Genomic DNA, 13,356 nt, shown 5'->3' with positions numbered 1-13,356 from the left:
TGTACCTGTGGACTAATCACATATGTATCTCACATAAACACAATTAGTCCACCTAGGTTGTCACTCAATTATTAAAACAACACAAGGACCTTTCAATCTCCCCCTTTTTGGTAATTGATGACAACTCTACAAAGATATGGAAATTAAGCTCTTTTGGATTTATGTTGCTTGCCCAAGCAATTTTACCATGTGAAAATGATTTTGGACAAGTACCACAAACCCGAAATGGTAGTATTAGCTCCCCCTACATATGTGCTAGAGTGTTTGATTTGAAGCTTGCACATATGCATAGATTAAAATTATGAGAGAGTAATTACTACTAAATGATGCTAAGGTGTATAGAATAAACCTTTGAAGCGTGTACCAATTTGAGTTGCACCTTTAAGTTCATCCTTGGCACCATGGTTAGCTAGATATCACTTAGAAATAAAAGCACTAGATACCTTGTGAGATCAACATTAAAAGCAAGGTACTAGCATTACTTGAAAAGCATACCAAGTGTCTAGCTATCATCCTATGCATGCTAGTTATTAAATCATCATTCAAGTTCTACAACTAGCATACACCACACAAGCATGCATATTGAATTTGAAAGCTTATGCAATGCAAGCAAGCACATGAATATGCACATATCAAATGCAATCAATCAAAGTTCATGAGCTTGCTCCCCCTACTTGTGTGCTTCTCTTGTCCAAGAATTTTGATCCATCTCTTTTCTTCAATGTTGCTCCCTCTTTGTCCATATCCATGTCCAACCTATACTTCTTTGAGCTTTTATATCTTATCTCTCCTCCTTGTATAATCTCAATCTCAAAGCTTTCATATCTTTGTACAATCTCTCCCTCTTTGTCATCAATTTCCATAAAAAGTGAGCTTCTTATTGATGCAAAGGTATACGTTTGGGGTAGATGGTTGAGGCTTGAATCTTGCATTTTTGATGGACATCACTTGATTGTTGGAATGGCACCACTTGTAGATACCACTTGTAACTTGTACCACTTGTATCTTGTGTAGGGCTACTTGAGATACCACACATAAGATTTTTGATCTTGAGATCAATTTGTGGGACACCTCCCCCTATGTGATAGCATGGGTCATCCATTTGATACACTTGAGCTCTTGTAGGTGAAGGATGCATTCTTCATTTCATGATCACTTAAAGTTGAGGATCACTTGTGAAACCATTGTCTTGCATGATTGATGCCATGTGTAGATATGATATCACTTGAAAGAATTTTCTAGTATGGAATCACTTGTTGGATTTATCAATGAAAACCATTTCTTGAACATTTGCTATCTTCATGAGTACCACTTATAGGATATCACTTGTGAGTTGATCTAGACATCATTTGTAGATTCTTGATGAAATACTTGAGTCTAGATACCACTTGAAACAAACAAACTAGATATCTATTTGCATTGTTGTCTTGTGCTTGTACTCTTATCACTATCATGAGCTTCTATGGTTGACTTGAACTAAATTGATTTGCCTAAGCTTTCAAGTCCGGTTTGAACCAATGACAAGCTTCTTCACACCTCTTGCAAGGGTTATCTTGCCAATGTTGTACTTGTCACTTGTTAGCAATCAAAATTAGATCAAGTACTTGGGTTTACTTAGCTCATGAACAAATTCATATACTAACCACTAGATCAATTAATCATTCAAGCAATAGTGGTAGGCTATGAAATTAAACGTTTCATTTGTTATGCATAATCTTATGAAGCATGTACTATATGCACTACCCGCATACTAGTAAGGGATGAAATGATCATGCACATTACAATGATACCTTTGCTATGTTGGAGTAGAGGATAGTCACATAGATTCGAATTCATAACTCCAATAGCAATGTGAAGTCTAATTATAAGCTTGGTGAAGACCAATAGATACCATTTTGAATTCCATTCTTTACCCATATGAAATGAATACCACTTATGATCAAGTGCACTTTCTTATTGTGGTTGGCTTGCTTTATCTTTTGATCTTTGCTTGCATGAGAGCATCAATTTGAGAATACCACTTGAAATATCATGACTAGCTCTCTTTTTGGTGTTGCTTGCTTTTCTTGATCAACCCTTTTGATTGCTTCAACTAAGCATCTCAAATGTTCCTTGGATCACCACTTCCATGTTAGCCTTCCAAGTACCACACTTGGTTCACCTACACATAGACGGCAAGCCCCTACACTAGGGAGAAGTGACCTCTCTCCAAGAACCATCCTTGACACTCACTTGAAATAACTTGATTGATTGATCCAAGTGATAGACTTAACTTGATGAGTAACCTTGATTCCTTCTTTAAGTCATTTTCTTTCTACCAAATGATCTCCAATCATATCTAGAACTTAAATTTTATCTTCAACTTGAGTTTGATCTTGATCTTCATCTTGAGTACCAAAAGTATGAAAAGTACACTCCACAATCAAATGGCCTTGTACTCTTTTCTTGTCATGCTTCTAGATCATCTCAAAAGCAAACTTAGGTACCTCAATTACTCTTAAACAAGTTTCCAACTTGAGGACCTTTCAATCAAAGTGACTCTAGATCAATCCAACATTTGTCACTTTTCTGACAAATTTTGTACCCTTCATAGGAATAAGCAAATTTCCCAAAGTACAAATCCAAATGCCACGAAATTTAGTGGAGATGTGATTTACTAAGTTATCTAGAAGCTGTAAAAATTTGAGATTCATTTGACTTCTAGATTGCTACCAGATTTCAATTCTTCCACCACTGCTACATGCTAAAAACTGCTGCACTATAGCTGATAAGAACCACTCCAAAACCAAAGCATTTCTTATTCAATTTTCATGAGATTTCTACAGCATCTCATGCCAAAAATCTAGAGCATGTATACCAATTTTCATGCCAATACAATAGGTTTTGATTACTCAAACATGGTTATGATCACAGCTAGCTCAGATTCTCAAATATAGGATAGATTTCAAGAATTGAGCTATACTTCATCAAGTATGAATCAAACTTGAAACTAACTTGTTTGAATACTTTCATAAGACATATATCCATTCAAACCACTTACTAAAAGTCATCTCATGAATTTATCCAACATAATTCAATCCAAACTTGATTACTAATCAATTATCCATTCAATCATCTCATAGCAAGCAACATTGCATATTTATCCAATTCAATCAACTCATATGCACCCAAATGAAATGATCGACAAGAGATATACCTTGGTTAGCTCATGATCATCCAACTAGCAAGCTTCAACTCAATTATTTGCAAGTCATCAAATATATCCATTGAATCACCAACAACTTGAATTATAACACTTGTATGTTGATAGCACTTGGACTTCACACAATTTTTACTTGGCATTGGGTTTGGATGCGCACTAAGCTTCATAACTTAATTCAATATATGATGAACAATGTGAGATCAATTAAATCAAGTCTCCAATACCGATGGTACCTACAAACAATCATCCACTTTTTGATGGTACCCAAACAAGTTTGGGTCCTCTCAAGTTAGGAGCAACATACTTAGGTAAAGCCTTAGTATGAGTAGCGGGATGTTTTGCAATAGCAACCATAGAGGTACCATTATCATCCTTCCTAAGCATAGAATCATCATCAATTGAAATAGGCTTAGAAGTTTTACCTAGGGGACATGAATGTGCCATGTGTCCTCTTTCTCGACATGAGTAGCACTTTCTCTTTGATTGAGCCTTCTCTTCCTTGCTCATATGGTGCTTCTCATTGCCTTGCCTCTCATGGATTGCTTGAGCCTTCTTCTCAAGCTTGGTAGGACACTTAGAGGCAAAGTGTCCCGTACTTCCACACTTGAAACACTTGATGTGAGCATAATCTTTCTTCTCATCTTCATTCTTGCTCATCATCTTGGCATCTTGAGTTTGCATTGGATGCCTTGCCTTTCCACCCCTTCTTGTTTTCTTCTTCTTTATCATCAAATCACCTCCATCTTCATGGTTGATCTTGATTTGCTCTTGGGGTGTCTTCTCTTGCTCAACTTGTGGCTTTGGTTGAGGCTTCACTTGTTGCTTCACCAATTGCTTGGTTGGGCACATTGAGGTAAGATGACCCCAAGTGCGGCACTTGAAGCACTTCACATGCTTGAGCCTCTCTTCTTCTTTTGTCTTCTTGAGCTTCTCAATGTTAGGGCAACCATTTGCAAGGTGTCCTGCTTTATGACACCGGTAGCACATGGTATGAGAGAGCTTTCTTTGTTGTAGCTTCTTCATCTTTCTTTCTCTTTTTATTTCACCCTTTGTCATCTTCTTCTTGAAGCCAAGGCCACACTTGTCACCATAGTTTCTTTGAATCTTCAACATGTGCTCAAAGGTGACTTTTGAGTTGTAGCACCTCTCTAACTTGTTGCTCAAATTCTTCACTTCTTCTTTGAGTTCATTGTTCTCCTTCAAAAGGTTAGTCTCACAAGACATAGAAGTAGAACAAGCATCTAATTATGAAGAACATGGCATTTCTAATAAATCATCACTAGAGGTGGATACATGCTTCTTGCCTACATCACAAGGGTTAGCAACAATTTGTGATTTATCATTTGATCCATGTGATGAGCTCTCATTATTTTTAAGTTTCTTTATAAACATTTTAATGAGAGAAGCATGTTGTTCTAATAATTCATCAAGAGATGCAAGAAGTGTCTCATGATTCAATTTTAGCTCATCATGTGAAGATTTAAAAGCGTTAAGTAATTTCTTATGTTCTTCACATGAGTTCTTTAGAAATAAGTTTTCATTTTATAATTTCATTATTTTAGCTTTCTCATTTTCTAAAGACATGGTCATGCTAGCAAGTCTACTAACAAGCTCATCATATGAATCAACATGATCAACCACATTATCATTTGATACCTTGGTGTCACTTTGTGACATGAAGCAATGTGGTGATGGAGAAGAGCTTGTAGTAGCATCACAATTATGGCCCAAGCATGAACCATCATCATCAAGATCACCATCAAGTGTGCTTGAGGTAGAGTCTTCATGTGCAACACTTGTGGCATCATCATCAACCTTGTCAAGTGAGCTTGTGGTAGACCGATCATCATCATCATCACTTGACCATGAGGTGGAGCAATCTTTCACAATCATCAAATTGTGATCATGCTCGACACACTCATGCGCCTCCTTCTTGGGCTCATCCTCCTTGAATTTGCCATCATCCCATGTGGAGGAATCACCATAGAAGGCTTGGAGTGCCATCCACATATCATGAGCACTCTCCAAGTCCCACACACATCTAAAAACATCATCATGTAAAGCACACGTTAAATAATAGAGAGCACAATGATCAAGTTGTAAGCAATCCTCTTGTGCTTGGGTTAAGTTATCCTTATCCAAAGCATCACAAGAAAAACCGACAACAATGATCCACCATGCCTTGGGACCCACATCACTGAAATGATCAAGCATATGACGTTTCCACCGTGCATAGTGTGTGCCATAAAAAATGTGTGTCACAAACAACTTCTAGCCCAAAGTTCACCATCCTCTCGGGTCGGTAAGGACCACAAATGAGAGACCTAGCTCTGATACCACTTGTAGGGTCGAGATGACGGACTAGAGGGGGGGGGTGAATAGTCCTTTCTAAAATTAATCGCGTCGGCTAACCGAAACAAGTGCGGAATTAAGACTATCGGTCTAGCCAAGACTACACCCTCTATCTATATTCTTTAGCACCTTCCAAAGATACTAGTTAAGCAATAAAGGTGCCGGGCTAGCTAGAGCTCACCTAACCAATTCTAGAAGCAAGGTCACACAAACCTATGCCACTAGTACTTTAAGCAACAAGGGAGCTCCTATACAAACTAGTAAGCGAAAGCACAAAGCTATCTAAGCTTACTAGCAATGCTCAATAACAAGGCAGCCAATGCCAAATTAGAGAGCGCAAATACTTAGCTACACAAACTAAGCAATATGACTAACAAGGTTACACAAACCAAATTAGCCACGCAAGGGAGCTACTTCTATGCTACACAAGCAAGAAGGTAACTAGTGAGCTACACAAGCTAACTAATTACAAGAGCAACTACACAAGCACAATGTATATAAAAGTAATCACAAGCTTGTGTAAAGGGATTGCAAACCAACGGGAAGAACAAGGTTGACACGGTGATTTTCTCCCGAGGTTCACATGCTTGCCAACACGCTACGTCCCCGTTGTGTCGACCGCTCACTTGGTGGTTCGGCGGCTAATTGGCATCACCCGCCAAGCCTGCACGTCGGGCACCACAAGAACCTACCCTGAAAGTGAGGGTAGCTCAATAACACGCTCAACTAGAGTTGCTCTTCGCGGCTCCCGCAGGGCGAGCACAATGCCCCTCACAAAGCTCTTCTCTAGAGCACCGCACAAGCTTCTTGCGGGCTTCGACGGAGACCACCACCAAGCCATCTAGGAGGTGGCAACCTCCAAGAGTAACAAGCACCACTGGCTTGCAACTCGATCACCTAGTGCCACTCAATGCAACCTCACACTGCAATCGCATTAGAATCGCTCTCTCACACAATCGAATGATCACTATCAAGTATATGTGAGATGGAGGGCTCCCAAGCACTACTACACAAGCCACCAAGGCTCTAGTGTGCTCAACTATAGGCCCAAGGCCGACCATGGCTTCTATTTATAACCCCACGAACAAATAGAGCCGTTACCCCTTCACTGGGCAAAAGTCGGGACGACTGGATGCTCCGGTCCGATCGACCGGATGCTGGACCTCAACGTCCGGTCATGCGATGCACGCCACGTGTCCCCTTCTTCGAACGCTGTTCATCCGATCTCAATGGTCATCTGACGACCGAACGCAGCAACCCCAGCATCCGGTCATTTCCAGTAAGGTACTAGACATGACCGGACGCATCTGGTTGGTCGCGATCGGACGCAGCACCAGCATCCGGTCACTTCTAGCTTCTCTGCTCTGCATGCGTCATCACACGTCACCCTGACCAGATGCACCCTGTCAGCGTCCGGTCACTTCCAGCGCCAGCGTCCGGTCGATGACCGACGCCTGCCCGCTGACTGCCACTACTGACCGGACGCTGAAACCCAGCATCCGGTCACTACATGACCAGTGTCCGGTCCACTCTATGAGACCCTATCTTTTCGGAACAGGGCACCGGTGGCACTGTCGGACTGTCCACACTCTACGGACGGACACTCTGTCGGTGGAGTTCCGAACCCTTCTCACCTCCGTTCCATCGCCGAGTTGATCCACATCAACTCCAACTTCATCTCCTTTATAAATGTGCCAACACCACCATGTGTATGTGTGTTAGCATTTTCACAATCATTTTTCAAAGGATTAGCCACTCAACTTGCCACGCCACTCAATCCTAGCGACGATGCAAAGTTAGATCACTTGAGTGGCACTAGATGACTGTCGATGTTTTACCACCGATAGCCTGCCACGGGGGTACCCGGGGCAGTATGTTCGGGCTTCGGCGTATGCCGAACTCGATGGTTAACGCAAGAGACAGCCGATTTATCCTGGTTCAGGCCCTCGATCGTAGATCGAGTAACAACCTTACGTCCAGTCGGCCTTAGCCTTTGCGTTGGATTGATTGTCAAGTGTTGTGTCGTACAATTGTTCTCTCTCTGCCTCAGGAGCCCTGCCCTCCTTTATATAGTCAGGAGGCCAGAGTCCTAGTCGGTTTACAATGAGGTTTCCTGGTAGGATTACTTAATAGTTCTACTACTAAGATTACATGGAAAGAATCCTAGTTGGACTAGATCTTCTTTCTCCTTTGCGGGGTATCCTGTGGGTCCCGCATCGACAAGCCCCTGAGCACTTCATGGTTGAGCTCTGAAAGTCTCGCTTTGCTCTTTCAAGTCTTGTTGAGTAGGAACAAAATGTCATCCGAGTGCTTTCTGGAGTGAAACCTTGTAGCGCTTCTTGGGATCTTCGAGTGGTGAGTGCTTTTTTGAAAAAAGTACATCCATCTGGTTGTAGCCCCTGAGCCTCTTGCTAATTGAAACAAGGAGCTGGAGGATCTTGTCTTGAAGTTGCTCTAATTGTTCGTTGAAGTTTTATGAAAAAGAACTCGAATATGGCTCGTTCCGGGTTCTTTTTGTCGTAATGTCTTGAAGTGGTCTGTGTTGAGTAAGTCTTTTGGTGACGTGCGCTTTTTCGAAGAAAAAGTGCACTCACTGAGTGTAGCCCCCGAGCCTCTTGCTATTTGGAACAAAAAGTTGGAGGGTCTTGATCCTTTATGTTGCTTTAAAATTTGTGTTCTAAAGTAGTTTCCGAGACTTGGATTATTTCATCATCTGAGTAGTTACGCGGCAAGCAGCCTCCGAGCTTATGTCCAGGTTCTTTTTGGTTGGGTGCAATTTTTCGTAAAAATTGCACTCACTGAGTGTAGCCCCCGAGCCTCTTGCTTTTGCTTTGCAAAAGTTGGAGGGTCCAGATTCTTGTCTTCAAAAAATTCTGTGGTTATGTATCCTGCTTTCTCCGAGTTCTTCTCTTTTAGAAAAGAGGTTGGATGAAGAGTCTTGATGTGTCTTGTATTCTTGGTCCTTTGTCTTTGGTTCCGAGCCTCCGGGAGTGGTTGAAAATGAAGGCCGAGCTCCCTAGCTTAGTGTTGATTAAGCTATGATGTTGGCCGAGCCCCCGAGCGTATATCCGTGTTGTTTTGTTCAGGAAGAACTCGGATGCGAGGTGTTGGCGTATTCTTTTGATAGTCTGCTATTGTCAGATGTAGTTGTGTGGTGGTGGTTGAGTGTAAATGCCTTTTGTTCACGGGTTGTACTGTGCTGGTATATTCTTTCGAATATGCCCGTCTTCGAGTACTGTTTCTTCTCGCCTGAGCCATCCATTATTGAGTCCTGTCTTTTCGCTGTGTCCTTTGTTAGGCTTATTTCGTTGGTACTCTTGGTCCATGTGTGCCGATCCTTTGGCCTATAAATACTGTCTCGGGGTGCTTGTTTTCATCCATTGGACATTCTGTTGAAACCTTCGCGGTTGTGAATATGGTAGTTTGTGAAGTAGAGCAGCCCCCGGGCGTATTTTGTAGTTCCTGTGTGTCTTGTCATGGCTGGAGGAAGTCTTGTGATAGGGATTAGAGGTAGGCTAGTCCCGCGACAGCATTGTGCCAGGATGTACGTGGTGGTAGTTGGAGGAAGTCTTGTGATGTGGGCTTCATTCCTTCATCCGGCAGTTCTGGGTTGATCCTCGTCGCCTGTCTTGAGACCGTCCGGCGCAGATCAACACCATATCCAGCATCACATCGGTCTTGGGTAGACAGATGCTCGCCGGCCTTCTCTGCTCCATGTTGCTCTGCCGTGCTGCCGATTTCCGCCTTGAATGCACTGCGTCCATCCTTTGAAGAAAACAGTGTAGCTGATGGCGGTCTGTCCTTCCGAGTAGCAATTTGGGACACGTAGTCGTTCCAGAGCTTAGTCGTGTCCGTGTTCCTCTTTGCTACTTTGCTTTTCGTGGTGCCGAGTTCGTTGGGTCTTGTAAGATTTGTAATCCTCTATTTTTGAAGTCGCTTGTAATGTAACGAATCTTGTCTTCTTAGTTGTCTTTGACTTTTCTGTTGTGATCCCTGTCGTTCATGAGGCTACCGAGTTCTTTCTTACATAACCGGGTTCTTTTGTCCCTCATGAGGTAGCCCTTTCTTTCTTCTTGGTTCAACGAGTTGTTCTTGTAGTTATCTGATAACCCTGCTGTGGAGCTGTGCGGATAAGTCTGAAATCTGCCCGTTGGTTTGTACCGTTGTGTGGATTCGTGCCCTCCGTCGTTTTAGCTGCGTCGGTAAATGGACCGTTGCGTTTCCACGCTGTGCTTTAACGGGCCTTATGGGCCGTTTGTATCACTGAGAAATCTATTTAAAGACCTTTTATCTTCCTTTCCCTTGTCGCCCAGCTCTTGCCTTTAAACCCTAGTTCTCAGAAACCTGCCGCCGTCATTGTCGCCATTGCCCGAGCGCCATCATTCTAGCTTTGTCCTCCTTAGCGCCTTTTTTGCTCCCGCCAGTTCATGGGAAAGAAGAAGACCGCAAGCAAGTCTCAAGCGACCTTCGTGGACGAGGAGTCATCCCTGTCTTTGATTGAAAACCAGGAGTTCGTGGCCATGAGGGCAGCTCAGAAGGTTTGGCCTGCTCCAACAACCAGCGAAGACCAGCTGCGCGAGCTCGTTAGTGATGGCTTGATCCAAAGCAAAGTCATCGCTGAATGGAGAGTTCCGGGCGAGCATCGGGTTCCGGCCCCGGGTCCTGGTGAGATTGTCCTTTTTGTTTCTTTTGTCCGCGCTGGACTTTGTCTTCCTGCTTCCGCCTTCCTTCATTAGTTTCTTGGCTATTTTGGGGTTAGTCTGAACCATCTAACCCCCAATGCCGTTCTCCATCTTTCTATTTTTGTTCATCTTTGTGAAGCCTTCCTTGGGATCCCTCCTTCTCTCTCTCTTTTTCGCTTTTTCTTTCGCCTGAAACCTCAACCCCGCCGTGAGGAAACCAGTGCCCTCGGCGGTTGCGGGATTCAGTTTCGCCAGGGTCTCAAAATCAAGTTTTTTGATTACGACCTGGTCGATTCTGTCAAAGATTGGCGTGCCGAGTGGTTTTATGCTGCCAATTTGATCTCTTCTCTTGTCATTCACTCCGGATCCGGTCCTGTGGTGAATGACCGATGGGACAAGAAGCTTGAGTCACCTGCTGAGATTCAAGCGATCCAGCCACTCCTTGATAGGATTAGCATGCTGAAACAGCAGGGTTTGACCGGCTTTGGCATTGTTTCAAGTTTCCTTCATCGCCGGGTTCAGCCCCTGAAAGAGCGGGAACATCTCGGCTTTGAGTATTCTGGGGCCGAGGATCCTTCGCGCATGGTCCCAGCTCTTGAGCTGACCGGTGAGGAGGTACTCGAGCGCCTTCAGAAGATGCTGAAAGGAGTGAGCGTCATTCCTCCTGCCATCTCTGAGTTCTCGGCCATCAACCCGCCCCCAGCTGTGAGTTGTCTATCTTTTTGTTTGAGTTCTTTATGTATTCTTGCTGCATCCGCTCTTGCTTAGCTTTTCCTTGTCTCGATGTTTTATCCTTTTTCGTAGGAGCTTGGGCGGAACTTTGTCGATCCAATCCCCCTTGATGTTCTCCCTGCCGTGGCGGAGACTGGGGATCGCCTAGCTGGTACTTCTGTAATTAGTAAGTCTCGAACCTTTACAGCCCTTCCTGGGGTTTCTTCCGGATTTGTTGATGTATATGAAGAATATGTTCCTTGTCTAGTCCCTCGCGGTCCTCGCAGTGTCCCGAAGAGGGGGCGAATGGACGGGTCTTCATCTGGCTTGCCTGTCTCCAAGAAGCCTCACAAACCAAGTACTCCCTCAGGTACTCCAGTTGTTGCTAGCATGCTCTTAGGTGAGCGCATTTAATACTCTTTGTTCTTTTATTTTCCTGTTTCTCTCTTGAACCGAGTACTTTTCATCTCCTTTTCAGCAGGTGCTCTGGTTTCGTTGGCTGAGGAAGAAGAGGATGATGAAGTCCCCCTCATCATGCGGCGGTGAGTTGTTTTTCATGTTCTTGTTGCACTGAATTTCTCCTCTTTGTTTTGAATTTTAGTTTTGAACTTTTTGAAGTAATCGGAGGTCGGGTGTGAGTTCTTCCGAGGCTCCCGCGCCGACTTCTTCTGAAGCTCCGGTGTCGAGTTCTTTGGTTGCCTCTGTCCCGAGTTCTACCGCTCCTCCGGTGCGAAGTTCTTCTACGGCTCCAGTCCCGGCTTCTTTCGCGGCCCCGTTGTCGGCTATCCTGCTCCCGTCGCCGGGTGGCGGGGACGTCTTTGCCGTCGTGGTTCCTCCTGTGAGGCCTTCTCTTGGCTTCGCGAAGAAGAAAGTGGTTGGGTGAGTAGATTCTAGCTTTATCTTTTTGGCTTTTATCTTCCTTCCTCTGGTTCTTAATGGTGCTTCCTTTTATCATCTTTCAGTGTTTCGTCTTCTCTTATTTCTTTATCGACTTCTTCTCTGCCTCCTGCCGTACCCACGAGTTCCGAGCCTCGGGACTCACAACATTCTGTTGATGAAGTCGCCGTGGGGGCTTCAGAGCTACCTGGCGGAGTTGCGAACTTGGCCGTTCCTGAGGTGACTGTGGCCGTCGCGCCGGGTCCTTCTGAGGATTTGGCTCCGGCTTCTCTGGAGGTTGCCTTGGTCGCTCCTTCTTCGCCCCAGCCGGCCTCTCCTTCCCCTTCTCTTGCTTCCGGCGGCCCCTCAATTTCTGGTGACGTGGTGCAACAGTTCGATGCCACTCATCGGTTATCGGAGCTGACCGCAGCCTGGGGGAGCTTGTCGACCCTTGCGTCTTCTTTTGGTGAAAAGCTCCAGGTAGGTTTTATTGCTACTTCTTTTTTGCATGTTTGTTTCTCTTCTATCCTTACGTCTTGTTTCTCTTTGTCTCTTTTTGCTCAGTCTTTCTCTCGTGATCATTCTGGCTTCTTCTTCTCATCTGAGAATGAGAGGAAGTTATCTTCGGAGGTGGACGCTCTGAAAGCCGATCTTGACCTCCTCCGGGCTGAGTTGGAGACGGAGCGTCAAGTGCACCAGAAAGAGGAGAAGACCCTTCGCGCCCGGGTAGTGGAGACGGAGAAGCAGAGAGATGCTGCGGTGGAGTCTGCGAAGAATGAATGCAAAGGTGCCGTGGGTTCTGCCTATTTCTTCTTGTATTTTGACTTGTTTTCCCGCTGACTTGTTTTTGGGTGTCCTGTCTAGCTCTCTGAGTTGAGAAGCAGAAGCTCTCGGAGAGTATTGATGAAATGAAGGCTCTTGTCCGTTCTAGTCACAATAAAGCTGAGGAGGTAATTACTCATGCTGAGGAAGAACTCGCCCTTGCTAGGCTGATTAGGCGTGGAGCTGACAGAGATCTTGTGCAGGCCCAAAAAACTATTGAAAACTTGACCGGGAAGCTGGCGACGGCTACTGAGAATTGGAATGCTTTGTGGAAATCTTTTCGTTTAGTAGCCGATGTCCTTCGGACTTCGGCGGATGACGGGCAATCTTGGGCGCAGTTCATTCCCCGGATTCCGACTCGTTTCCAAGAGTTCGCGAAGAGGTGTGCCCAAGTATGTACCAAGAATGTGCTGGCCCAGGTCCGGGTCCTTGCTCCAGAGGCGCCTCTCTCCAAGATAGCAGAAGAAGCTGATAGCCAAGAATATCTTGACGCCGTTGAAAGGATGGAGCCTGAGGTTGAAGATCTAGCCAGTAGGGTTGTAGATAGTCTAAATATTGATATTTCCCTTTCTGATGACAATGCCTGACTCGATTGAGCATCCTCTTGTAATATTACACTCTTTTTAAATGAAGATTCTTTATTTTTGTTGATGTATTCTTTGCCTGGGTGCGGTTGAAGTTTTTTGACTGGCTGAGTACCTTGTCCTATTC

This window comes from Miscanthus floridulus, chromosome 14 (genome assembly GCF_019320115.1).
Source record: "Miscanthus floridulus cultivar M001 chromosome 14, ASM1932011v1, whole genome shotgun sequence".
In the NCBI taxonomy this organism is placed as follows: domain Eukaryota; kingdom Viridiplantae; phylum Streptophyta; class Magnoliopsida; order Poales; family Poaceae; genus Miscanthus; species Miscanthus floridulus.
The sequence above is the reverse complement of the archived record's forward strand: the minus strand, read 5'-3'. Positions refer to the sequence as shown.